Source organism: Crocodylus siamensis, chromosome 1, assembly GCF_052110815.1.
Source record: "Crocodylus siamensis isolate JL-2025a chromosome 1, ASM5211081v1, whole genome shotgun sequence".
In the NCBI taxonomy this organism is placed as follows: domain Eukaryota; kingdom Metazoa; phylum Chordata; order Crocodylia; family Crocodylidae; genus Crocodylus; species Crocodylus siamensis.
The window spans coordinates 267,049,813-267,074,842 of record NC_143395.1 but is presented as its reverse complement, the minus strand read 5'-3'; the positions used below and the strand labels follow the sequence as shown (position 1 = coordinate 267,074,842).

The 25,030-nt window shown below is 40.8% G+C and overlaps 1 protein-coding gene across 1 annotated transcript in view; it reads left to right on the top strand.

Annotated features, from left to right (window-relative positions):
• The first annotated feature begins 7,402 nt into the window (after positions 1 to 7,402).
• Positions 7,403 to 25,030, top strand: part of IL1RAPL1 (interleukin 1 receptor accessory protein like 1) — a 1,351,669-nt gene continuing 1,334,041 nt past the window's right edge. The window contains exon 1 of the mRNA XM_090061969.1: positions 7,403 to 8,089. The gene's annotated coding sequence lies outside the window, so the exon portion shown is untranslated. The remainder of the gene's footprint in view (positions 8,090 to 25,030) is intronic.

Sequence of the window (25,030 nt, the reverse complement as noted above, 5' to 3'; positions counted from 1 at the left end):
ATTTTTATTATGGTGAATTTAGGAAAAGGCTACTTGAAAAGGGGAAAACAAGAAGTGGCAGGAGAAAACATTGTGTCTTTGTTGGCTTGATATTTGTGTTCATGTTATAGTTCTGGTAGTATGTAGTTTGGTTCCCTTTTTATATGAGGTTTCTTGTTTGGATTTTTTCAGTTTTTGATAATCTTGTTTCTTCCTGAAAACTCTATGAATGATGTCAAATGACTATGTTTATGACATGACAGATACCAAATATGATATAGTGGCAATAAAGGTGCATGTTAGTGTTGCTCTTGTTACTCCAGTTGCATTCATCTGAAAGTTTTTCACATTCCCATATACAGATCAATAGAAACTAGTAGGGTGCAGACAGATATAACATTTGAACGGTTCCAAGAATGTCACTGATTGGAAACCGGTTCACAAATTGTCCTTGGAAAGAAGTATCCAAATATGCTGCTAAGGGTTCTAAGTAGAAGCCTTACCTTTAGGGATTGTATTGCTGCCAAAATGCCATCAGGGGGTGGTAGGGTACTAAGACCATCATGCCATTCAAGGGTCAGTTCCTGGAGTTTTCCTAGGATTCCTCCTAGAGGGGGAGGAAGACAGGAATTGGAGCAAGAGCATTAAAGTGGAGGAGTTGCCAGGTGTTGGTAGTAGGTGCTCAGTGGTTCCCTGCTCATGGGTACCAGGAGGGTGGGTACTCTGGAGTCACCCCAAAAATTCCCTGACTTTTCCAACCCCTACCCTGGAAAGCCACCTTGTTAATTTCACTTCCATACTACAGATTCTGGGCAGTAGGGTGCCAAGTTCAACTGGGGCGTGGGAGGGGAAGGAGGGGTTGAAGGGTTTCCTTGTGTTTTTTGCCAATTGCTTCTGGGAAATTGTATTTATATGGTACCATCTCCATTGGACAGAATATGTCATAAGGATGCCTGGTGGCCAGGCTCCCAAAACAAGTCCTATACTCCCAGGACACCAATAGTTAAAGTGGACAAAAGAAAAAAAATTAAGGGCAACTGAAGGCCTACCTGAAGAAATACAGTATTAATATCAACACCCGGGAGAGCCAAGCACTGCATCATCCACAATGATGCCATGATATGTAACAAGGCCTTGACCGTTTTGATTAAACTTTCCTCACTATGGAGGCAGACAGACAAAAGAGATGCAGAGAAAAGCCATGACCCAATATCACCAGGACCTACTCCTTCCTCCTAGAATTATTTGTCACATCCAAACATGCACATGAGGATCCCAGATCAGCCTCTTCAGTCATCTACAGACTCACCAATATCTTCCCTATTTACTGGAAGACTATCCTCCACTTATCAAGGGACTGATGATGATGATGGAGTGTGGCCTTTGAAGGCAAAGGATATTTGCATAATTCCAGAGCAGTCCCTGAATGGGTTTTAGGGAGTGAGGAGTAGTGCAGTTTGGAATGCTGGAGGACTAATCAAACACTAGACATGAAATGCTGTGTGACAGCATAAAACATGGAAGCAAGTCAAGGAGGATCAGCTCAAAATAGTACTTGACTTTCCCAGTGTGCTTTTGAATTGTTCCAGGAAGTTTAAATCAGTCTTTGCGCCACAGCTACTTGTCCCTGGGGAATGCCCATGCCACATGAATTCTGGTAAATGGTCAACATGTAGGGTGCACACAGGTGTATGTGCACCCCCTAAGATTCGCAGTGTACCCCCTGAGAGAAGCATCACCTATGGGTGGTTGCTGCTTGCCACCCTTCCCCTCCTCACCACCAGCACTACCGCAACCACCTGCGGGAGCTCCCCACTTGCTGCCGCCGCCATCTGCGGGTGGTTGCTGTGCCCCCCAGCCTTCAGGGGCATGTGTTTGGTACATGGCAAGTTACCCTGGGGGTAGTAGGGGAGGCTGGGGCCAGCACTCGGTTAGCCCCAGCACCCTTACCAGGGGTCCTATGGGCCTCCCTGGGATACAGCAGCAGCAATTCTGTCTCATGGAGCCTGGCTGCCAGGCACAGTGCAGTTTTGGGTGGCCTGGCTCCTCTTTCCAGAGGCACACACTATCCTTTGGTGCACTGCTTTCGTTTTTTTTTTTCCCCATGGGTTTTTTTGACCTCTACATATCCAGGGGTCAAAAAAACCCACAAAAAAAGAAACTTGGAGCAGTGCATGCATGGGCAGCATGCCCTTGCAGCACAGAGAGCACCTGAGTGCGGTATATGGTGCTGCAGACATGTTTGTGGTGCTACATACCTCATGGCTGCAGTCTTCTGGACACATTCTTGGGGTTTATGGTGTAATTAGAAGGCTCTAAGTGTTACATCTTTCCACACCCTAGGATGAGACCATTATTTTTACTTCTATTGTAATAGTGCCTAAAGGACATGTAAACTGTTCTAAGTGTTATGGTATCCATGTGATTTAAACCTGAAGCAGGAGATGCATGAGTCTGTTAAACCAGTTTAAATTTGCCCAGAACAGTTCAAAGTTGTTCTTGGAAAATCAGTGCAAATGCATTCACATTTTAGAGGTGCATAAAGACACAGTCAGACACAAACTGCTATTTGGGTTCTGTGGTGGACTCCAGACATTCTAAGATATGAGTCTAGTCAGTCCTCCAGGAATCCCACACTGCATTGCTTCTTGCTACCTTTATGCAGACTGATGCAACTGGCTGCCCTGGTACACAGTCAGAACTCTAATGCCCACATTTTATTTCTCTTTTTGTTGCCAGCTTTTTATCAATGCACTGCTTGTTCAATAAAAGCTGTATTTTTACAACCATATTAGCTGTATCCTTGCCCCTACTTAACCTCAGCCCATCACCATTCCCTCTACCCAAAAAATCAAAACCAAAAAGTCAAAAATCATGGGTCCAAACATGGGTCCTCTCCCTCAGGCACACACACTGTAGGCTTCAGTCATATACAGGCTACTCAAGTTTTTATAAAACTCATGTTTAGGAAACAAGGAAAAACAGTAGTATCATCCACAGGCCACCAATGCCCTAAGACTCACAAAGCATGGGTGCAAGCATTCTCCCCCAACCCCTTTCACCCATGTATCCTGAGGTATCCTGGGCTGGGTGGTTAGTCGCACCTGTGGTGTCAGAACCAGAGCATTTCACCCACTTTTCACAGATTCCCAGTAAGTGACTTTTTGAACAGTTCATCGATTGTTATGCGTCCACACCCAAAGACTTCAAGCAGGAATTTTACGGGCACTGCACAAACTCCATGTTGCAGAAACTTAGTCTAAGATTTAGATTTTTTATAGCAGGTAAAGAAAGAGAATGGGAGGAATGGGGTTATTCTGCACAGATGTGCTTACATAAATTATTCATTGCGGTAATTTCACCAATAGCAAATGTTTACCATCCAAATCCAAGAAAGTGATGATCACCTTTTTTACCCTAGGTCTGGATTTTAACACAGCCCTCCAAAAACTGATGATTATCTAAAATGCAAGAAAGAATTATTAAGTGTAGTAGAACTGGATTAGATTTGTTCTGATTGTATGTAAAAGATCAAACTACGGAACAGGGGAATATATTGAAAGTTCTGGATTTTTATTTCTTCATTTAGGAGTGCAACCTTGGAAACGAACATCTTTACTAAAGCAGAAGATGAAGCATAAGCAGAGCCAAGGAAAGCACCAGGCTGAAAGTCCGTTCAGTCATCCTTAGGCTTAAGGCACCCCTTATTATGCTCAAAGCACCCCTCGGAACATGACAACTCCTAATTTTCACTCTTTATTTAACTACAGGAATATGACAGAGGAATTGTTCAGTTGGAAAGAACTCAAAAAGACCACAACAGGTCAGAATGTTTTTGATGCTCTGGATCCTTTTTAAAGCTTTGGATTTATTTTGTGAATTATGTTTGCACACCGAACAGTGGTAACATTGTATAAACAGCTGGCAGCACCTTTGAAAGGATCTCAAGGGACTCCAGGCTGCTTTCACACCTTGGTTGACAATCACTGTTCTAAAAAAAATTAATAATAGGTAACTGAGATGGTGACCTGGAAAGCATATAGAGACCACCAGAGCAGTTTTATAGAACACCAAATAGCCACTAGGTGGTAGTAGTCTTTGGTTGCTATAATATTGAACTGTATTTGAATAAACCTTGTAAAAGTGAAAGATACTATATAATTTTAGCAATCTTCTGAGCTACCTACTCTTCCATTCATTTCATTACAAATATTAATTATTAAAAAAAGTTTTCATTGACTGTACAAGTCCCTTTCCACAATACTCTTTTACTGAAAGATCTGCTGAGAAGTAGGTAGGACCTCTGCCTGATTTCAAAGGACACATTGCCTCAAAATATATACACATCATAGAAGAGTATATGCTGCATTATTAATTAATCCAATATTGATCAAATTTAACAGCATTAAAAGCAACACTTAGAACAAGCTATTTTGCTCAGTAGCGTAAGTAGGGTTGGGCAAAAGGGGCGCTAGCTCGGGGTACCAAGTTAAGAAGGGAAGATCGGCAGCTGAATAATGATTATGATCTATGACCCACAGCAATCAATTAAAGGACTCCCACTGACTTCAGGAATTATCCTATGAAGTCTGCACTCTTGTGGCATTGCTCTTTAAGTTGCTGCACATGGTGGAGGACACCCTGCTTCTGCAGCTTCAAGAGTAAAACCAGGGCAGTAGAGAACACATTGATGGTGGTACCAGGAGTAACTGGCAGGGACTGTTTTGGACTTCCCAAAGCATAGGTAAGATTCCTGCACTTCTCTCTCAGAATCACACTTACATTCCCCCCAGCCCACAGGGGGACACAAACATGCTTGTTACACCTCTAATTTTGCTCCTTTTGGAAACTTTCACTTTCTAAAGCAGGGTGTCAATGGAATAATAACCTCACAGTATGACAGAGCCATGGAGATGACTGAAGTTCTTTGTTTCCCATACAGAAGAGATGCAACTACCAGCTGAAAGCTCCACTGAATGTAATATATCAAAATGCACATAAGTTCCTCATCATCAAGAGCCCATTAGGGTCTTTCCCTCATCCCCTTAACCATACTGTTTCTGGTATTTTATATATTTGGTATATATTACACTGAAGATGTTAATACACATTCTGCACATCCTTCCTTGCCCTCTGGATCTCTCAAACAGAGGACAAGATTAAGTGAGGACTCAGCATGGTGCTTAGGGAGGTTAGCACATATATACACCTACACAGTATTAGTTGTAAATAAGAAAAAAAAAATAACCTACATTTAGACATGGAGTATTTTATGTATCTGCCTACCCTCAAACTCTATAGTCTCAAGTACAGTATTGCTTTTCTCTGTCTATCTGTAGCCACTATAATAAATATATCAGATACTAAATGTTTTGCTCCACACTCTTCGCATTCCACAAAAATTTCTTTTTCCTTCCTCTAGACAGTCTTTCAGCCAACTGATATCTGTCTAGGCTGTTATGCATTTCCCGTCACTATGGTATCTGAACACCTCACAGACATTAATGAATTTTTATCCTCAATTGCTCCCACATGAGTTAGAAAAAAATGTTATCCCACATTATACAGAAGAGGGATGAAAACAGAGTGATTCAGTGACTTGCATTGTCACAAGGAATCTGTATCAGATCCAGGAGCTGAACCAAGATGTCTTGAGTGCTTGTCCAAAGCTTTAACCAGGGGACCGATTTTTTGCCCAGTATTTCCTCAGCTTTGGTACAAGGGATTCTAGAGCTCTCGGCATTCCAGTTGTACATTGTGACTTACTGATCAGACTTCAGATGTCTGCTAAATGTTGTTTTTCAGCTTGATTTTCTTTGGTAATGACTTTTCTTTCATGTCCATCTTACCTATCTATAAAAATGATCAGCCATCACAGTAGTATCTAATCACCTAGTTAACTAGGATTATTGATTTCCAGCCCCTCAGAATGACTTTTACTACTAGTTGTTGCATTCCAGTCACTTCAAGATTGCCTTTTTTTCCAAATCCATTAGAACATGTGACATTCTGCACCAGAAGATTAAGCTCAAGCTAATTTTACCACAACTCCCATGATCCTTGCAGCCTACAATTCCCATACTGCCCATCATTAACCTTTTATCATAATACTTAATAAACTCCAATACTTCGGTGCATGCTCATCTACTCAGAAAAATTGATGGTGAGGGAATTAATCATTTCTCATGCTCTTCTACACACTTTAACACAAAGAACCTGGAATATGCACATCCCATCAGAATCTCATGTTTATTATGCATCCATGCATGCTTAGATATTATTTAATGAGCATTGCTTACAGAGATATAAAGCTTTATATCTATATCTCTATAACATTCATTAAATAATACATAAAAATGCATGGATGTATAAGCAACATGAGATTAAGTTGGGACATAAATAGAGTGTGTGTGTGTGTGTGTGTGCGCGCGCACGCACACGCTCAGCCTCAAATTCTTTAAAAAAGTAATGGAATTCCTCTGCCTTTTTTTACTCCTCCTCCACACACTCCCTCACCCACCTACTAAATACCAGGCATCACTTTGTTTTTAACTGGCTTTATGTATCTCTTTAATGGGTGAATGAATTGGCATGGATAGTATGTGCTCTGCATGCGTGCATCGAGGAGGGGGTCAGAATTTCACCAAGTTCGATTTTACAGAGAATTTGTTTAACACTATAAGCATCTGCAAACGACTATTTATTTTGTGAAGTAATTAACATTTCTAATTAGCTGCACCTTGCAGCTGCTGTTAGTCTTAATTGGCAATAATGCAGTTACATTTGTTACAGCTCTTCAAAATAGGGGGGGGGATAAAAAGAAAAGAAAAAGTGGGGGGGGGGTGTGGAGAAAAAAGAAAGAAACCTGAAGGGAAGGAAATAAAACTGTTCCCACACAGTTCTGAGAGTTGGCACAAAGAAGATCCCATGGCAACAGCGAGGCCCACAGTCTGCCTTATAAAAAAATCCAAGAATAGATAATGCATCATCTCTTTTAAAACAACACTTTACTTCCGAAACTGGAGGAAAAAAAATGCACTGATCGCTATGTAACTTGTATGCAAAGCATCCTTCCCGGGTTTGTCTCCCTTCTGCCTCCACTCCCTAGAAGGAAGAACAGAAAATCATGTGGTAGCACGAGACCGTGCATTTTATTTACTGGACACAAAGTCACTGTCTGCAAGGATAGACCCCTACTAGTTAGGACTTTTTCCAAAGCCCGTCTCTGAAGGTCCCTCCCCCTCTCCTCCTCCAAAAAAAAAAAAAAAAAATCAGCTTTCTAAACTAATGCTTGCAAAACGGTGGTAGTGTATGGATTGGCTAGTACTAAAGTATCCATTGGGTGGCAGTAACAGTATCTTCTTTATGACTTGCAGCAAACCAGAGAATGCATTCAATCAAATGAGCCGATCTTGTAGAAACACTGGAATCATTTATGCATTGCAGTTTCTCTCTCTCCCTCTCCCTTGCTCTCTCTCTTCCTTAGGATATTTTGGGTGGATTGTGGTTATTAATCAAGACCTCCCGTTATTTGTTGCTCACTTGTCATTTCCACTGGAGATTAGCATCATTCAGGGCAAGCAGACAACTGCTCCCCCCCCCACTTTCTGTATTTGGAGATTTTTTTTTCCATCCCTGTGCCTGTGGGAGTGCTAGGACCCAGGAGACATCCTTTCAAACAGCAGCGCTGTGTGCTTTCCACATAGCAGTACAGTACCAGGAAAACCCCATCGGATCCGCTATTGTAGGATACTTGTGAAATACACCTCGGCTTCTTGCTGCCTTGCGGCCGCCGCCTGGATCTGGAGGTTTCACGTGTGCGCCGAGGTCTGCCATCGCGCCTCCCGCCCTCGGACTTGGGGCTCGCCGCGCGGCCGTTGGCGGGGCTGCCGGCGCGGGCCGGGCGCGTGGCGGGCGGCGGGGCTCTATGGAATTACCTGCGCGGATGGTGAACTTGCCACTTGTGAACGGGCAGCTCGTCCGCGCCGTGAATTGCTAGCAGACCCCGGAGGAGTAAAAAACGTGGCTCCCCGGCATACGCATTGTGATGCCCAGCAATTACCTTACTGACTGATACCAAGCTCGGCAGCATTTGGCGAGACCGTTGTGGGTAAGGTCATTTTTCTCTCGGCACAAGCCCATCCGTGGCATTGCTAAACTTGGCGGCTTTGTAATTGCACTGGGTACTTTCAGGATTGCTGCATTACACTGATGTGAAGGGCTCTAGCCATTATTGGCAGTTGAGTGAAAGAACTGCAGTAGGTATTTTTGAGAGTGCCTCCTGTGATAAATCAAAGCCTGGTTTTCTTGCTTGCTTTCTGGTTTTTTTGGTTTTTTTTAAAATAACCTTCTTGTTCTGGGAGAGCACCATGTATGCATTCTGGGCAAGCGGTCTCTTTTCTGGATGCAATATTTTTTTGGCCGAAGAGGATATATATGGCAGTCAAAGGAGCACTTAGTAATGGAATCTATTTAAAGGTGAAATCGGCTCCCATCCATCCCTTAGGACACATGTTTTCAACTCTGGGCAGCCTTGTGCTGCATTTCATAGCTGCAGTGGAGGGAGAGAAACCCCCCTTGGTCAAGTTGTTAAACTTTAAGGTGGTAATCCTTAATAATCCTGTTTACAGGGCTGGGGGTGGGAAGGGGTTAAATGCCACTGGCGAGCTGAGATGATAACTATCCTTGCAAATGCCACAAGAGCAAGACAAACTGGAGGAAGGTGGGGAAAATCCTAGACTTTAAACGCATGGGGGGGGATCTGAAATGTCACCAGCCTAAAAATGGATTGCCCATCTGCTTTTCCAAAATACTGCTTTTTCCCACCCAATAACTTACCTGCTCCAACCTCAGACCACGTGCAGGAGAGTTGAAGATTGGCAAACTGATTAGATCTTCAGCATTTCATACACAGATGCAGCTACTTGGGGAGCTGTTCATCATAAATCAATTCATCTGTTTAATTATGGTGTGAGGGGGTGGGAGGGGGGAGAAGAAAGAAAGGTGGGGGGAACCCTAACCCTCAAGAGCAAGCACATAAAAAAAATTAAACGGATGCAAGCAATGCAAATTGTGAATCCTTCTCTACAAATGCATTTCAGCAGCGGGGCTGGGGGAAGGTGGAGGGAATCAATAGTGATGACGTTGTACAATGCACTGCAATGCTAAAGTTATATAGTGCATGCCAAAATATACCCCTCTCTGTACTGCTGGGGGATTCGTGGGTAACGGATGGGAGAAGGTTTGCAGATCTGTAGGCAGATGAATGTATTTGTGCCTAGTCCATGCTTATGTAACTTGATTACATCAGTGGCATCAGTCGGCGATAGTGTAATAACATCATCATACAGCGCATCAATCATTTGGGTTAACTTTTCATTCCCTGACAGCTGGGAATGAAGATGGGGGAGAGAGTCAGGGCGATCTCTTGCTCTGCTCCTGTTACACCTTAAGCCTTTTGCAGGAGACAAGTTTCACAGTGGAGTTTCCCCCCTGGACAGTGGCTTCACAAAAGCATTAGGCTGGATAGTGGCTAATTCAGCCACACCCGTGGAGAAAGCAACATCACGTCTCCTGCAACACTGCACAATGGTCCCATTGAACAGATCTGGCTCAACTCTCTTCAACAAGGTCACAGTGTAACCTGTGATTTCAGTACATGGCAACAGCTGAGTGGAAGCAAAGCTCCACTGAAATTTAAAATCAGAGCCCCTCTTCCCCATAAAAATTCTGGGGAGTCCTCCTTTATTTTCAAGGTAGACTTGATGATTATTCCACTGGGATATTTGCAGATCTTTCAACTGATACTGCTGTCTCCCAGTGTGCTAAATCAGTGTCTTGGAGCTTTTACTAGAGCAGCATGATTATAAATTCAAGAGATGTATGCAACAGCAGAAACCTCAAGAGAAATGTATCTTCAGATAAAACATCCAAATCTACCTGTTACATGTACAAAAGAACATGTCTTTGACAATAATCCCATAAAAATGGTAGTATATTAACAACTTTTAAAATGCATCTCAAAAGTAAGTAGACGAGGGAGAAAGGTGTGACAGTAGCCCACCGGCTGTAGATTTCCTTTAGGAAGGACCTAGAAAAATGCCTCTCCAGTGACATGGACAGAAAAATTATAACTCAGGTGATTTTAATATCTCTTGTAGAATCACAACTCACTTTTTCTATCTGTTCAGAAAGGAAGGGGCTCTTGTAAGACAGACAAGCTTGAACATGCACAATTGAGGCCCATTACCTCTTTCTTTTTCATGGATGCATTTTCTGGAAAATGTGAGCCTGATGAAATCTTAACCCAGGTGCAATGAATCATCTTATTGTCACCTGCCTGTACTACTTCCCACCTCACTCTGGATTCTGGCTAGCAAGAATTAACTGAACAACTTTTCAGTTGAGAAGAGGGAAGAGGAGAATGGGATTTGGCATATCTTGATAAACATAATCTCTGCAGTCCTCTTCCTTATCAGTTGTAATACAGAAACCAACACACAGCAACTTTGCAAAGGCACACATCCTAGCACCAGAAAGGAATATTACTCTCAACTCAGCTGCACTGCAAAAATCAGCACTTTAAAGTTGGTTTATCATTAGTGCATAACTATTTTCATATTTCTTCAGGACAAAGCTAGATGGACACAAATACATTCTGCTACTGTGGTTTAAGGTTTGGGTTCATACAGTATGCTGAGTAATTGGAAAAAATGGATATGAAGTTAACTCCTGTTTCCATCCTTCAGGGGTCAGAATAACACTATGGCAGCTCACATGTACTAGTGCAGCTTTTGTAATTTTCAGAAATGTTCATGGCACAGACTTTTTCCATTACCCGTACCCCATGCACATTTTACCCCTCTCTAATTACTTACAGGGCCTCTTGTGAGACTTCCACTAAATAACTAGTCTGTATATCTTAAAAGCAACACAATTGTCTAGAGAATGTGTTATATGCTCAGTACTACATGAGAGTAATAACTAATGGATAATATGGGAATAAATTATGTTGTGAAATATGTATTAGTATAGCCTGCAAGTACTTGCAAATAATTTCTTTGTGGTATTAGAGGGTTCTAAGCAATCAGGTTTAAACTGTGGCTGGTTTTAATAACCTCTAATAAAACCTTAAGGACTGTTTCTTGATAAAATACTAAGATTTCAGACCCAAGTGTAATATCCCTCCAGTCTGCACCAAACACCACTTGTTTCAGTGGGAAACTTTGCTCGCTTAGATTAAATTGTAGATAACTCTCACATAGGAAGAGAAATATTTATGTAAACTGCACCCAGGGCCCCATTCCACTCCCACTGAAATCAGTGGTAATTTTGCTACTTACTTCATGGTGACAGTTGGAAGCCAGCCTTTAAAGAAAATAGCAGTGCATACAGAATAACTGTAGTACCTTCCTTTGAATAAGAACGCTCCTGATTTTGGTTTCTTTGACATGCAGCAGACTTGATTTACTGCTAATAGGCAAAAATCCAATATTACAGGTCAGATTCAAATGAAACCTGTATATTATTCAGGGATATTTCTATAATGTATATGAAGTAAACAGTGTGATTATTAACACCATGGTTTGTAACAGAAACAAAACAAAAATTGGAGAATTAGTGAAGGTTTCCATTTCAGTATAGTTTGTTCTGTTTTACAATGAAATGTTTGGATATACTTTTATGTTTCACAACAAGATATGATCTTTAGTGCTTGGCAATCTTCTTATTTTTATAGTGCAGACTACTTTTATAATTTATGGCAATTGAAACATTCAAGCACTGATTAATATGATTAAAAACTAGCAACTTATCTAGTGGTGCTCAAGTTATAAAATATAATTACAGCGGCACCATTCGTAGAGCTATAGACATGGTTGTATCAGCATTTCTATTACAAACCTCTGTCGTGTTTCCATACATTGTATGAGGGGCCCATGAAAAAAGAAGGATTTACAACATAGGCCAAAGGCAGCTTTGAAATACCATTACAGCCTGTTGGATGGTAATCCATATTTTAAGAGTATTTCCAGATACTTCTAGAGTAGCACCAAATCAGCCACTCTGTACCATCAGTTCAAGTCTATATTTGTTTTATTTGAAAATGTAAATATATGGAGAGTCTGCAAATGGATTATTACAATTCATTGCATCATTTTTCTTATGCTTTAATGTAGACTGTTTTGCTTTTCTTAAAACAAAGTCATATGTATTAATGACGTGTCAGTAATGATGGCTCAAACTGAACATCAGTTTTATATAAAGATTTTTTTTCTTTTTGTGAAAGGGTTCTAACTTCATATATTCTTGTACCGTAGTGTTGCAGAGCATCTTTCCTGTTGCAGAAGTGGAAACATACTTTTATTTGCCAGAATGGCACATACTGGAGAAAGAAAACGAAAAGTAATATTGGTGTTCCATTTTTTACTTGTCTCATTATACTAGGAATTGCAGAAGCACTTAATTCACTTTCTGATGTTATGCAGGACATTCTGTACGTAGCAATAACAAAGTATAACAAGCTGGGATATGAATCTACATTTTATTGTTTCCTGTACACAGACAATTCATGTCAATGAGAGCTTCACAAAATTATTTTTAATGATCCTACTGTCAATTACAGTGATTCCCTTAGTAGATTTGGGTGTGTGGGGTGGGGGAGAATGGAGAAGAGCATGTGTACGTGTGTAGAATGAAGTTTGGACCTTCTCATAGGAACTGGAAATTATTATAGTATTATTCTTATGCTTAGAGATTATCCTTATATGATGATTAAAGTCTGATAGAGGTTCTAAAAAATAACTAAGCGGTCTGTAGTTTAGACAAGCGATTTTCAATCATGGTGCCACCAGAGCCTTTCAAAGGTGCTACAAGATATGAGGAGATAAGCAGATAAACTCGGCAGAAAAGAGTTGGCTCAGGCTTGTGTCTGGAGGATCCTCCACCCCTACTAAGAGGTAAACATCATAATGTATAGATTAGTTTTTGAAGTTTGGTGTCCCTCAATTCATAGATGTTTATAGAGAGGGGCCTCCAGTCCCATGAGGGGCATCTCAAGTCCAAAGAAGTTGAGACCACTGGTCTACACAGTGGCTGCATCAACACAGGACACTGACTGCACAGTTGTCACTACAGAGTACTTGTTTAAATACTAAATGATTGCACAGTAACCCAAGTTAGGTGCAGTAGCACCAACAAATGGCTTTTTTGTGACACTACTGTATTAGTAGCTTAATATTACTACATAGTAGTGTCATGTCACAGTTTTTGCCATGTGACACTATGCAGTAGTATCGGGCAACTGCTCAGTCAGCATCTTGTGAGACACGACCAGTAAGTATGTAAAACTTGGGAGGCCATAAAAGCCTCCCATGTCACCATTTGCCATTACATACATTTTCCTTTTAACAGGATTTTCAAGAAGGTGGTAGTTCTTCTGGAAGTACTATGTTCAAAGAAGCAAGGAGATATGGGGGGAAACAGAACAGGTCTAGGAGCTCAGGTTCAGGGCTGCATGAAAAGTTGATCAAGAGTGTGCCTATCTTCTGTTTCTCTTTTGCCTTTTCTATGCACCTTTTGTCTTTCCTTATATATATTGGGATAGTTAATCCTAGATTATCAAAAGTGTTAAGGCCTAAATCCTACTGCCTAACTAGCTTTAAGAATTGGGGCTTAATCCTTCAGAACAAGGGCCATCTTTTTATTGTGTGTGTGCATAATATGATGTAGGTATGTGATATTTTTTCCTGGTAATATGAGACCCCATTCCTTCATTTCATTGGGGAAGTCACACTAGCACTTCAGTAAAATAATAAATAAGGAAGAGTGGAAGGAAATGTGTGGTGCCATTTTGTTACTTTAAATAAAAATAGATCAAAAGCAACATTTACTCAAACACAGCACCAAGTTTCAGAATCCAGCAAAACTATACTAAATTCCAATGAGGCTGTTTTTTGCATACAATTTTTCCTACCTATTGTGCAGAATCTATTTCTAAATTCTACATATTAAGATCTCTTTATAATATGTGCTTGACTGCCAGTAAAAATGTCCGTAAACTTGGACCGAGACAAAGGTTTAGCTAGTTCATCATTGCTTGCATTAAGAAAAATGAAGTCACAAGAACGTATAGTATTAGGATATACGTGAAAAGGCTTTTGAGTCAAATCAGTAAGATAAGGTGTTGCTGACTGCCTGTATTTCTTACTTAAGTGCTCTAGGCTGAGAATAGGTATGCTTAGCCTCTTTTTTTTTCCCTCCTGAACATACAAGAGTCCTTCAGCAAGATCCTTCGGTGGTATGTGGTCACTCTAGAGTGCCCTTCTAGTGAATATGGCTGTAGAACTGGTAGATCTTGCTTCAGAAATATCATTCCTGTACAAAGGATCCTCCTTCCATAATAGATCTTCTGTGAATGGAGCTAACACATTTGAAGGAAATAGTGTATCATCTTGGATAATCCTTGGCTGCAGTTTCAACCTCTTGAGGCTATCACTGGCTGTTAGGACTTGTCCTTCATACTGAAGTTTTGGGATCAAAGCAGTCCAAGTTACATGTTTATAGCACATAGAAGAAATGAGCAAGAGGTGACATAATAATGATACATGAAATATTGAAAGCTATTGGGAAGGTCAGATGGGTTCTTCTACTTATCATTTCTCAGAAGAGACCCAGTGAAATTAAATTGCAACAGATTTAAAACTGATAAAAAGAAATATTTTTTTACATCATTGATATATAAGCTTTGGATCTCATTGACAAAATATTACTGAAATGAAGAGGTTAGTAGGATTAAAAATGATTAGATATGTACATGGGTAAGAAGACTATCCTATGATGTTACCTTAGTTATTGTAATAGCGCATCAGCAGTGAAATCCTATATAAGGCGCTAACCCAACTGCTAACCACCTACGTTATTGTCCTATACAATATTTACAGCTAGTGCCTTGTGCTCTTAAATCTTTTAGGTTCTTTAAAAACAGCCCCTTCTATTTCATAAATACCTATCATTGAGCTTCTTCTGCAATATCTAACAGCGTTCATTATTCAAGACAGGGTATCTCGCTAGATGAACAGTGGCATGACAATTCTTACAGCCACTGTAAGTCACTATTCTTCATGACTTATTTGTTTTATAAGCTTGGCAGCTGAATAATTGTTTAATAAAGGCTTTATTGGTGCTGACCGAGCAACCTCATTTGGCTCTTTAAGTCTCCTCTACTAAAATCCTGATCCAAAGCCCTTTGAAATCAGTGGATAGATGCCCACTGAATTCAGTGAGGTTTGGATTAAGCCCTAGAGCTTTACATAGCTTTAACTTCCTCGGTTTTTTTTTATTTTTGTTAGTTTCTGTGAAAAGTTAATGCTACTAAAATATTTTTAATATGTTAACATTGATTAAGAAAGGGAAGTCTTGTAAACTTTAATAGACGTTGATAAACCTTTACTATGCTGTTGATACTATGCTATTATTCAGCTCCATCAATATCCATTATTAAGCAATGCACAAATCTCACTGTTTTCCCCTCCATAAAGGGAAACGCTTTGATTCAAGAAGAAGTCTCATAAACGTAGGCTATTGATGGTACTTTCAGATACCATAGTGATGAGCACAGTATAAAACCCTATCAAAATACAGGAAGAAAAACGTATACCATTAGTTTAAAGACTGATCTAACTTATTCTGAAAAAAAATCAACAAATGTATTTATCTTTACATTGGATTAATATTCCCCTTTAGCATTTTATAATGCAGATTCTCTTAAAGGACAGTCACATGGCTCAGTCCACATAGACCGTGCATCTACTTCTGCCTGTCCAGTGTCAATGGACATTTCTTAATTGGCACGTTCCCTGATTCATGGTATTTTAACGGTGTTTAGGAACCAAGCTTTCAGATTAGCCAAGGTAACTCAGAGTTTTGTTCACTGCCTGAAATTTATTTTGAATTGTTTTGAATAGAATAGAATACATATACATATATATGGTGTAACTCAAAATAAGACTGTTACTATAGCAAACATACAAGTTTCAGTTATCCAAAAGAAAGACCAAAAAAGCCCCCAAATAAAAGTGCAATAAAATACTAGAATATTGCATTCAGTTTGGTTACTGCTGGAAATGCTAGAGCTCTCGAAGTCACTACAAAAGAACCGGAAGGCCTAGTTTTAAATCCCATTGCTGCTGAAAATTTCTTGTATAATGATAAAGAAGCTGGTCACCTTTTCTATAGCTAGTTCTCCATCTGTACAAAGGAAGGTAACAATAATATTCTTTTTCTGCCATTTAGCTCCTTGGTTTTTTTGTTTTGACGGTAAACTTTGGGAAGACCTGTCTCTTACTGTGTGCGTATATAATGTGACTAGGTAAAAAGCTTCTTTTATTTTTTCCCCCTCTCCCTTCATAATGGAACTAGTTTCTGGCAAAAACAATAATGTTAATAAATTAGATGTGCTTTTGAAAATGTTGATTACATCAAGTTTTATTTTCTTAAATAGAAAAGGAAAAAACAGTTTCCACTTTCTAACAAATTCCATTATAGCAGAATCATGCATAGTAATAAAAAGGTTCTTCTCAGTTTTCCATTTCTGTTATAGATTCCAGCATACATATGTCCTAATTCATTAAGGGCCTAATCCAGTGTTCCATAAAGTTGATGGAAAGTCTATCACTGACTTAACTGTGTAGTAGATGAGACTCCAGAATCAAAAAATCTAGAATTGGCAAATACTTTGTAGGTCATTGAGTACATTAGGTTGGTCAGCTATGTCTGTAGAATTGTTACTTACTGCAGAGTTACTGGTATTGTCTTTGTCAAGATTAGTTTTTGAAAAGTACAAAGAGAAGCAGGACTGCCCTGATTTTTTTGGGAGATAATTCTAGAGGTTGGCAGATTTCATTTTGTATGTATGAAACCTAACTCATTAAAAAAAAAGTTTGAATACTAATAATGATAGGCCTTCCCCATGCTTCTGCCATGCTGACTGTCAGCCCTTTGTGCTAATTCTAGATGATGGCTTCAGTGCAAAGCCAAGTCACAGAGCTCAGTGATGATGCCAGAAGCAGTCCCTCTGTCACACCCGACTGTAGTAATCGGATAAACTCAGTCAGCACAAAGAAGCAAGGCAAGCTAGATGCATACCTAATAGGCAAGTCCTAGAGAGCTCCCAAGCCTGGAGTGACCTATTCCCCCAAGACTTTGAATTTGTGGTGAGCAGCACTCTGTAGTTTTGTTTAATATTGGACATTTGTGTCTGCTTCTAACATATTAGTGCTCAAGGATTGGGAATAATACCAAGTGAAGCAAGGGTAAACCCATTTCTCTTGGAAAATCATGATACAGCTCTGCATTGCATCAGAGCAAGCCTAGAGTAACTATAGTGAAGCTACTCTATTCCGCTTGCCAGACTGAGCCCAATACCAATCTTCAATTTAGATATTATTACATTAATTTTAATGAATAAAGATCGCAGGTACATTACTTATTTAATTAACATAGCAAAACCTGTTGTCAGAAAGAAAGAAGTCATATTGCCACGGTAATGCAATCAAAGGATTCTATTTCATGGCTGCAGCCTGCTTTTGTTCTTAAATGATATTTTTAAAATTATATCAGGAAAAGTGTAAATAAGGCTTGCCAACCATCTTGAGTGTCAGATTACAAAACAAATCCTTTGGGCTTTAATCTTGTGCTTATTTGGATGTTTTTCAAACAGTTTATATGTGCATGCAGATATGTTTGCATAACTTGATACTATAGAACCATAAGGCACCTATACATGTGCAGGATGTCTGCTCTGACGCATGCTAATCAGCACACATCAGTGCAGACTTGATTAATTGAGTCTCAGTTAACTGGGTCTGCTGACGCATGCTAATGAGCACACTTCAGCAGCCTCCATATCATGTGTATTCAGCATCCCTATGCTTCAAAATGGTAGTGGGAGTGCTTTAACTAAAGCTCATCAAATGAACTTTCATTAAAGCACCTCTGCTGCCATTTTCAAGAGCAGAACGCTGAATACATGTGACGCTGCAGGTGCTTTAATTAAAAAGCCACTTTAATCAAAGTGCTCCCCCCTCCAATCCAGAGCACATGTAAAGATGCCCATAGATGCTAAAGTTGGAGGAAAAAAATCCATTAGGTCTTCTTACCTTTCATATCTCACATTTAACTGTAAAGGAAAAACTAGCTAATCACATTGAGCCAGATCCTGATACTAATAACAGCTGCACCAGTCTGGTATCATTTCACTTCAACTTCATTAGAAGTTGAGTGAGTTAATCCAGTTTATTTCATATTGATGTTACAATTTATTTCATAATAAAACTTGACTTAAAGGCTAGAGCAAGAATATAAAAGATGAGGTCATAGCAGTAGCAAAACACAGATTTGGTGTCCATAGTAATCTTTCTTTATACTAACCTACCAGACTACCTGTTACCAAAAAAACACCCCCACCAAGAACAGAAATAATGTGTATCTGGTATATATACAATCTTAATTCTAAGTCCTGGAACCATAGTTCTGCATTCCTTGATATGTGTGTGCATGTGATTTTTAACTACAAATTTAAAATCGCACTGCCAGAAGTTTAAATCTTGTTTCTATGATGATTTTAAAGAATAAAAGGTGTTTCTGCTTCTAAAAATCACTGTTCAGATAGTGTCCAATAAGCTTGCAAGTTTATACATCATGGTGGTGAATGAGTGAGTAGGGCTGAATTTTTTACTTTGATCTTACCATTGTTTACCTGCAGACTGTTTTCTATAAGATTGTCTTGTACTTTTCCATTACATTGTAAGTATCTTCTGAACAGAAAAAAGAAGAATCTTCATTTTTGTATTGAAATGAAAGCACAGTGCAACTTTCAGAATGTATATAGGGCTGCAAAAGAAGAAAAAAAAGTTGGTTGAGGTGTGGTCCTAACCTTAAAGGACCCTTGATTTATTTGAAGGACTACACTTCTGTGTTTCAAAATTGAAAAAAAAAAGGGGGTGCAATGAGTAAAAAGTTATGATGGAAAGGTAAAATATTTGGTGTGCAGCTAGGCATGCATCCTTTTTAAAAGAACCCCAAGGTAAGTCCATTTGTTTTTTTAAATATTCCTATCTTTATTTCTTTCCATTTATTCCAGTACCCAGAGCTGCTCTCCCCTCCCATTTACATTCAGTCTATATACAGTCTCCCAACTATCTGATCCAATAAAAGATATTGCCCCCCAAACCCTTGCCTTTCCTCCCTGTCCACCCCAATCAGTGTGTATTCTAAGGACTGAAGGGAGGGAGCACAGAAAAGAAACAGACCTCCTGTCTAATCAAAGGAGAGTAGAGTCGCTGAATATATACTCTCATTCAGTTAGTGGAACAGTAGACATATATTATTCTTTCTTAGAGCTAAGAGTTAATAGTGACAAGGTTTCTGCAATTCTTATTAAAGATTTTTGTTATACAGATGGTGCCTCCTAATTATTGTAAACTGATTGTTTTAAATGTAAATTTTTCATTAACTGCTTCACTTCTGGCTTTCAACACCAGCATCTGTGCTACAGAACAAAATCACATGGGATGCTGTTACTTATTGAGTGCTGGAAGTGCATATGGCATGATGGTTGTGGTACAATAAGTGTTAGCAAAACAGTTAAGCTTGTTCCTATGCACATTTGCTCTAGCCAACCCAATGGTGCTCAAACTTTCAGCCTCATGGACTGGATAAGTGGCATGGGGCTGGTCTGCAGATTGGATCCATGGGCCTGATCCAGCGTGGGGTCAGTGCACAAGGTCAGTTCACAGGTGCAATCTGTGGCACACCAACCTGGCTCTGTGCACCAAATCTGGCTGCAGAGTGACCTGGAGCACCAGCCCTAGTCCTAAGTACCAGTTCTGGCCATAGATTGGCCCTGTGTACCAACACAATTTGGTGTCCCCATGGTCTAGAAAATGGCAGTGGGAGCAGTGTCAGCATAATTTCCATCACCTTGGCAGCAATTAATGCTGCCACTGTTCCCCCAGTGCCAAATTTCTGGACCTGAGGGGAGCCCTGTGATATTGACCCACAGGCTAAATTTGGCCTACATTGCAGCAGTTAAGCACCACTGTTCTAGCCTTTCATTAATGACCCACAACTTCTTTGTTCTCCCTCTCATAACTCATGCTTCTTCCTCTGCGTCAGACCTGCAGAAGGCAGGATAGATTTACATCTTTATAGAGTAATTATGGGTGCGAGCAACTCTGCAGAAGACCTGGTTCAGGTTAAGCGGCTCAAAGTGAGTCAGATTCTGCTACATACAGGCGTTGTATAGGCAGCTGAAGGAAGTAAGTCTGTAGTGGTGGTAGCAGATCTGAGGAGAGGGCTGACTAGATTAAGGGTGAGCTGGTTAGAAAGGAAAAAATAGCCTAGTCAGGTCTGGGGGGAGTAGAAACAGCACTGCCCTAGGGCTATGAAGAGTGCTCCAGGGCTGTGCTGGGGACCCTAAGTAGGGTTAACCTATGCTGATCTAAAGTTGGTACTTGTCTGACAAGAACTACCTTTATATCGGGTATGCCATTTTTAGGGCAACCTAAGCCCTGTGAACACTTGTACAAGCAGCTGTTTAGATTGCCTTAAGATTGGTTAGGCCACTCTAAATATAACACTTGTATGCACCTTAAATCAGAGGTGTATAGCATTAACTTTCATAAACAGAAGTCTGTCTTTTATCAGATGCTGTGAAAGGACTGCAGGAAGCAGAGCTTATAAATTGAAAGCAGTGATTTACAATACAAAGGGTAGGGAAGGGGGGCAGAAAAATGTGGGGGCACTGCTAAGAGAGGCAAGGTAAGTAGAAGAGAGAAAAAGCGGTTAATGTAAGATTTATAAAATGTGATCTAGGTAATGCGATAAGAATCTGTAGTCTGTGGATGATTTTTTTGTTCCAGGATTTCCTGTTCAAGTTTGTTTTCAAAGTTTTATTGACTGAGGATGTGTTACAGGTTGCCTTTAAACTGCCATAAACACACTTAAAATGGGAGTATTTAAGGGTGTTAAGTCCACTTTACACAGTTTAAAGTTATACCACTTCAGTTTCATAGTCGGTAGGGTCGGAAGGGAACTGAACAGATCATCATGTCTGATGTTCTGCCATGGGCAGAAAAGAATGCTGTGGTCAAACAACCCCGGCAAGGTGTCTATCTAGCCTCCTTTTGAAGACCCCCAGGGTAGGAGCGAGCACCACTTCCCTTGGAAGTTGGTTCCAGATCCTAGCCACCCTGACTGTGAAGTAGCACCTCCTGATGTCTAGCTTAAATCCACTCTCAGTCAATTTATCACCGTTATTCCTTATTACTCCCAGTAGGGCTTGGGGAATAGGGACTCCCCCATTGCCTGCTGGTCTCCCTTGGCCAGTTTGTAGACAGCCACCAGATCCCCCCCTCAGCCTTCTCTTGTGGAGGCTGAACAGGTTCAAGTCTTATAGCCTCTCCTTGTAGGGCCTGCCGTGCTGACCCCTGATCATACGAGTGGCCCTCCTCTGGACCCTCTCCATGTTGTCTACATCCCTCCTGAAGTGCAATGCCCAGAACTGGACACAGTACTCCAGCTGTGGCCTGACCAGTGTCACATAGAGGGGGAATATCACTTCCTTGGACCTGCATTTGTGGATGCATGACAAGGTGCAATTAGCCTTCCTGACTGTGTCCCCACATTGGTGGCCCATGTTCATCTTGGAGTCTATAATGACTCCAAGATCCTTTTCTGCCTCTGTGCTGATGAGAGGGGAGTTCCCCAGCCTGTAGGTATGCTGCTGGTTCTTTCTCCCTAGATGCAGTACCCTGCACTTTTCAGTGTTGAATCCCATCTTATTCTCATCCGCCCACCCTTGTAACCTGTCTGGATCCAAATGCAGTTATGTCCCTCCCTTCTAGCATGCCCACTTCCCCCCCACATCCTAGTGTCATCAGTGAATTTGAACAAGGTGCTTTTCACCCCCTCGTCCAAGTCGCTGATGAAGATGTTGAACAGTGAGGGCCCGAGGACTGAGCTCTGGGGGACCTGACTGCCCACATCCCTCCAGGTCAAAAATGACCCGTCCACCACCACTCTCTGGGTGTGGCCCTCCAGCCAATTGGCAACCCATCTGACTGTGTAGGCATCAACACCACAATCTTTTTAATGAGAATGGGGTGAGAGACTATGTTGAAGGCCCTCCTAAAGTCCAGAAAGACTACGCCCACTGCGACACCTGCATCCAAGGATTTTATGACCTGGTCATAGAAGGCCACCAGGTTGGTCTGACAGGATCTGCCTCTGATGAACCCATGTTGGTTGCCCCTAAGCATATACTCCCCTGATTGCCACTCTCATATGTGCACCTGGATAATTTTCTCAAAGAGCTTCCCCAGGACTGCGATTAACAGATGAGAGTTATCTTTGATTCATTTTACCCAGATTGTTACATGTTATTGTTTAGTCAGGGAGATTAAATACTCTATATTCATACCTCCGGCATCCCAGATTGCACCATTATCAGCCTTTTCTGCTCTTTGCTCTGTGGATGTGCTTTCAAACCACCTGAACTCTACTGCCCATGGGGACATGGGGAGAGGTGCACACTGACTACTGTGAGCACTGAAGTGCTTACCAGTTTTCTGCTTGCTATAAAACTCCTATGTAAACAGAAACAGAAATCCTACTACCTACTTCCATGAAGAGAATGAGTCTGAGAATGGAAACCACCAGTAGGGCTGCAAACTTGGTCTCTGCTCTCCCATGATGTGGCCTGCAGCAAGCCTTCTGGGTCTGAGCTCTGCCCTGGTATGAGTATTAACCCAGCTCCCCCCAAGACCAATCCCAATCCAACAAACCACATGCAAGATTTTGGTGTTTTATCGCTTTATTGTTTCTTTTCTGCACTCCTTTGTCTTGACTTTGCCCCCCTGCCCATTCAAATCAACCAGTTTTCTTTTTCAAGACCTTTCCCCTCCAACCCTTGGGTTTGGCTGGTTTCTGCTGGTTATGGAGTGAAGGAAGCCATAGTCCCCAGGGTGTGAGGGAAGCCATAAGCCCCCAGGGTTCACCTTAGAGATATATGCCACCCTCCCTGCTCCTATCCTGCTCCAGAGGAGGGATAGACTCCTGGCTCCTGTGTACACCCCTGCTTGCCAGTGGCAAGTCACAGTCGTGCAGTTCTGAGATGGCATTAAGTTTTAACCTGTGATGCTACCTATGATGAAACTGTTCTAACTTTATGACAGCATAATGTTCCACAGATTTAAAATGTTTTAAAGTTAACCTGTAATCACACCCTTATGAAGAACCACTCTGAGGTCAGTGATGGAGTGTCCAGGGAGGTTAAACTGTTCTGCCACAGGCTTGTATGTCTTGCTGATATTGATGACAGATCGATGTTCATTCATTCTTACACACAGGGATTGCCCTTTCAGTCCAATGTAGACAGCGGAGGAGCATTGTACACAGGTGATGGCATATGTCAGACCTGTCCAACTTCATCTGTGCAATTTAGACTGTCATCATTTGTACCTCTGAAGCTGACACTAAATCAGATTAGCTAATCTGAAGTGTTTTAAAAGCACCTGAATACCATTTACAAGCCTGTAACCTGGTGAATGTGCCAGTTAAGGAATTCCAGTGTAAGTGTACAGTCAGAAGTAGATATACAGCGTATATCCACTGAGCCATGTGACTGCTTTTTTACAAAATGTACCATAAAAATGTGAAATAGGCAAGGGTAAGAGGGACTGGAGCTAAACTCATTAAAATAAAAATCACATTTATATACAGAACATCTGTTTCAGAATAAACTAGCCCAGTCTTTTGCCATATATTCTAGATTTTTATATATTTCTTTAGAGGTTTTAGTGGTGCTGAGTCTGTTTGAATGTGCTATTTATACAAGGCTTCCATCCTAAAAGCTTCAGAATACTTACCCCCATCAACACCCTTGCCAAACTGGGTAGGCAGGTTAATGCAGAGCACAGCAAAGCTCACCTTTCACCTGTCTGCTTCACCTCCATCATTAGGAGTGAGTGTGCTACTTCCACAGTCTCAGAGCTGCTGCCAGCTTCAGTGCTGGGAATGCAAACCAGCCTCACTCTCAGATCCCTTTGTGGTGCCAGTTATATGAAATAAGAACTCTTGGCTCCGTATTTAATCTTTAAGAATAAACAACAGAACTTCATGTTTCTACATTCTTCTCTACAATTTGGCCAGCAAGAATGCTTTTGCAAAACAAGTCTACTACTTCAATGAGGAAGCTCACTACAACACTATTTCTCTCTCTAAATGCATGGGGTACTTCCACAGTTTAAAAAGGCATTGTTTTAAAAAAAAAGACAGAGCTGGACTTTTTCACTAAGAGTTTTTCCTCTTTCCTGGAAATGCTATAATGTTATATCTAAACTGACTACATATCCTAGCAGTATTGTCAACATCTACTAACTTGCTCTGTGTTGGCAAAATTGTGTTTACAAAGCTTTGTGGGTAGAGATAAGGGTGGTAAGATGGGAAAGGCAAAGGTGGAGATATGAAGTTTTGCCTTTCATCTCAGAATTGTTGTTGTTGTGGTAGCACCTAAGGGTCCCAGTTATGGACCAGGACCTCATTAACGGAACAAAAAGTATAGAGAAACAGAGCAAAAAGACAGTCTCTATCCCTTTACTTTTACTGAAAACAAAACCAAGTGTTCCTGTCAACCAATCTTGGCTTAAAAATTGCAGAAACTACCACAATCCCTGATAAGTTGTTTCAATCCTCCCTGTTCAAAATGCATACATTATTTCTCATATGAATTTGTCATCAACCTGCAGTCTCTGGAACTTGATACATATTTTCCTGGTAAACTGAAGAGCCTTCGGTTATTACATTTCCCATATCGGTGCTTATGGACTGGGAACAAATCACCAAGAAATCTTTTTTTTTCTTTTTTTTTCCATAGAGAAGTCAAAATGATTGAAACACTTGAATCTCTTATTAGAGCCATATCTAGATGGTCTCTATGCTAAACCAGGGACTGCCCTTGAAAAGAACATTATGTAGCTTGGGTGCAGTCTGGTTG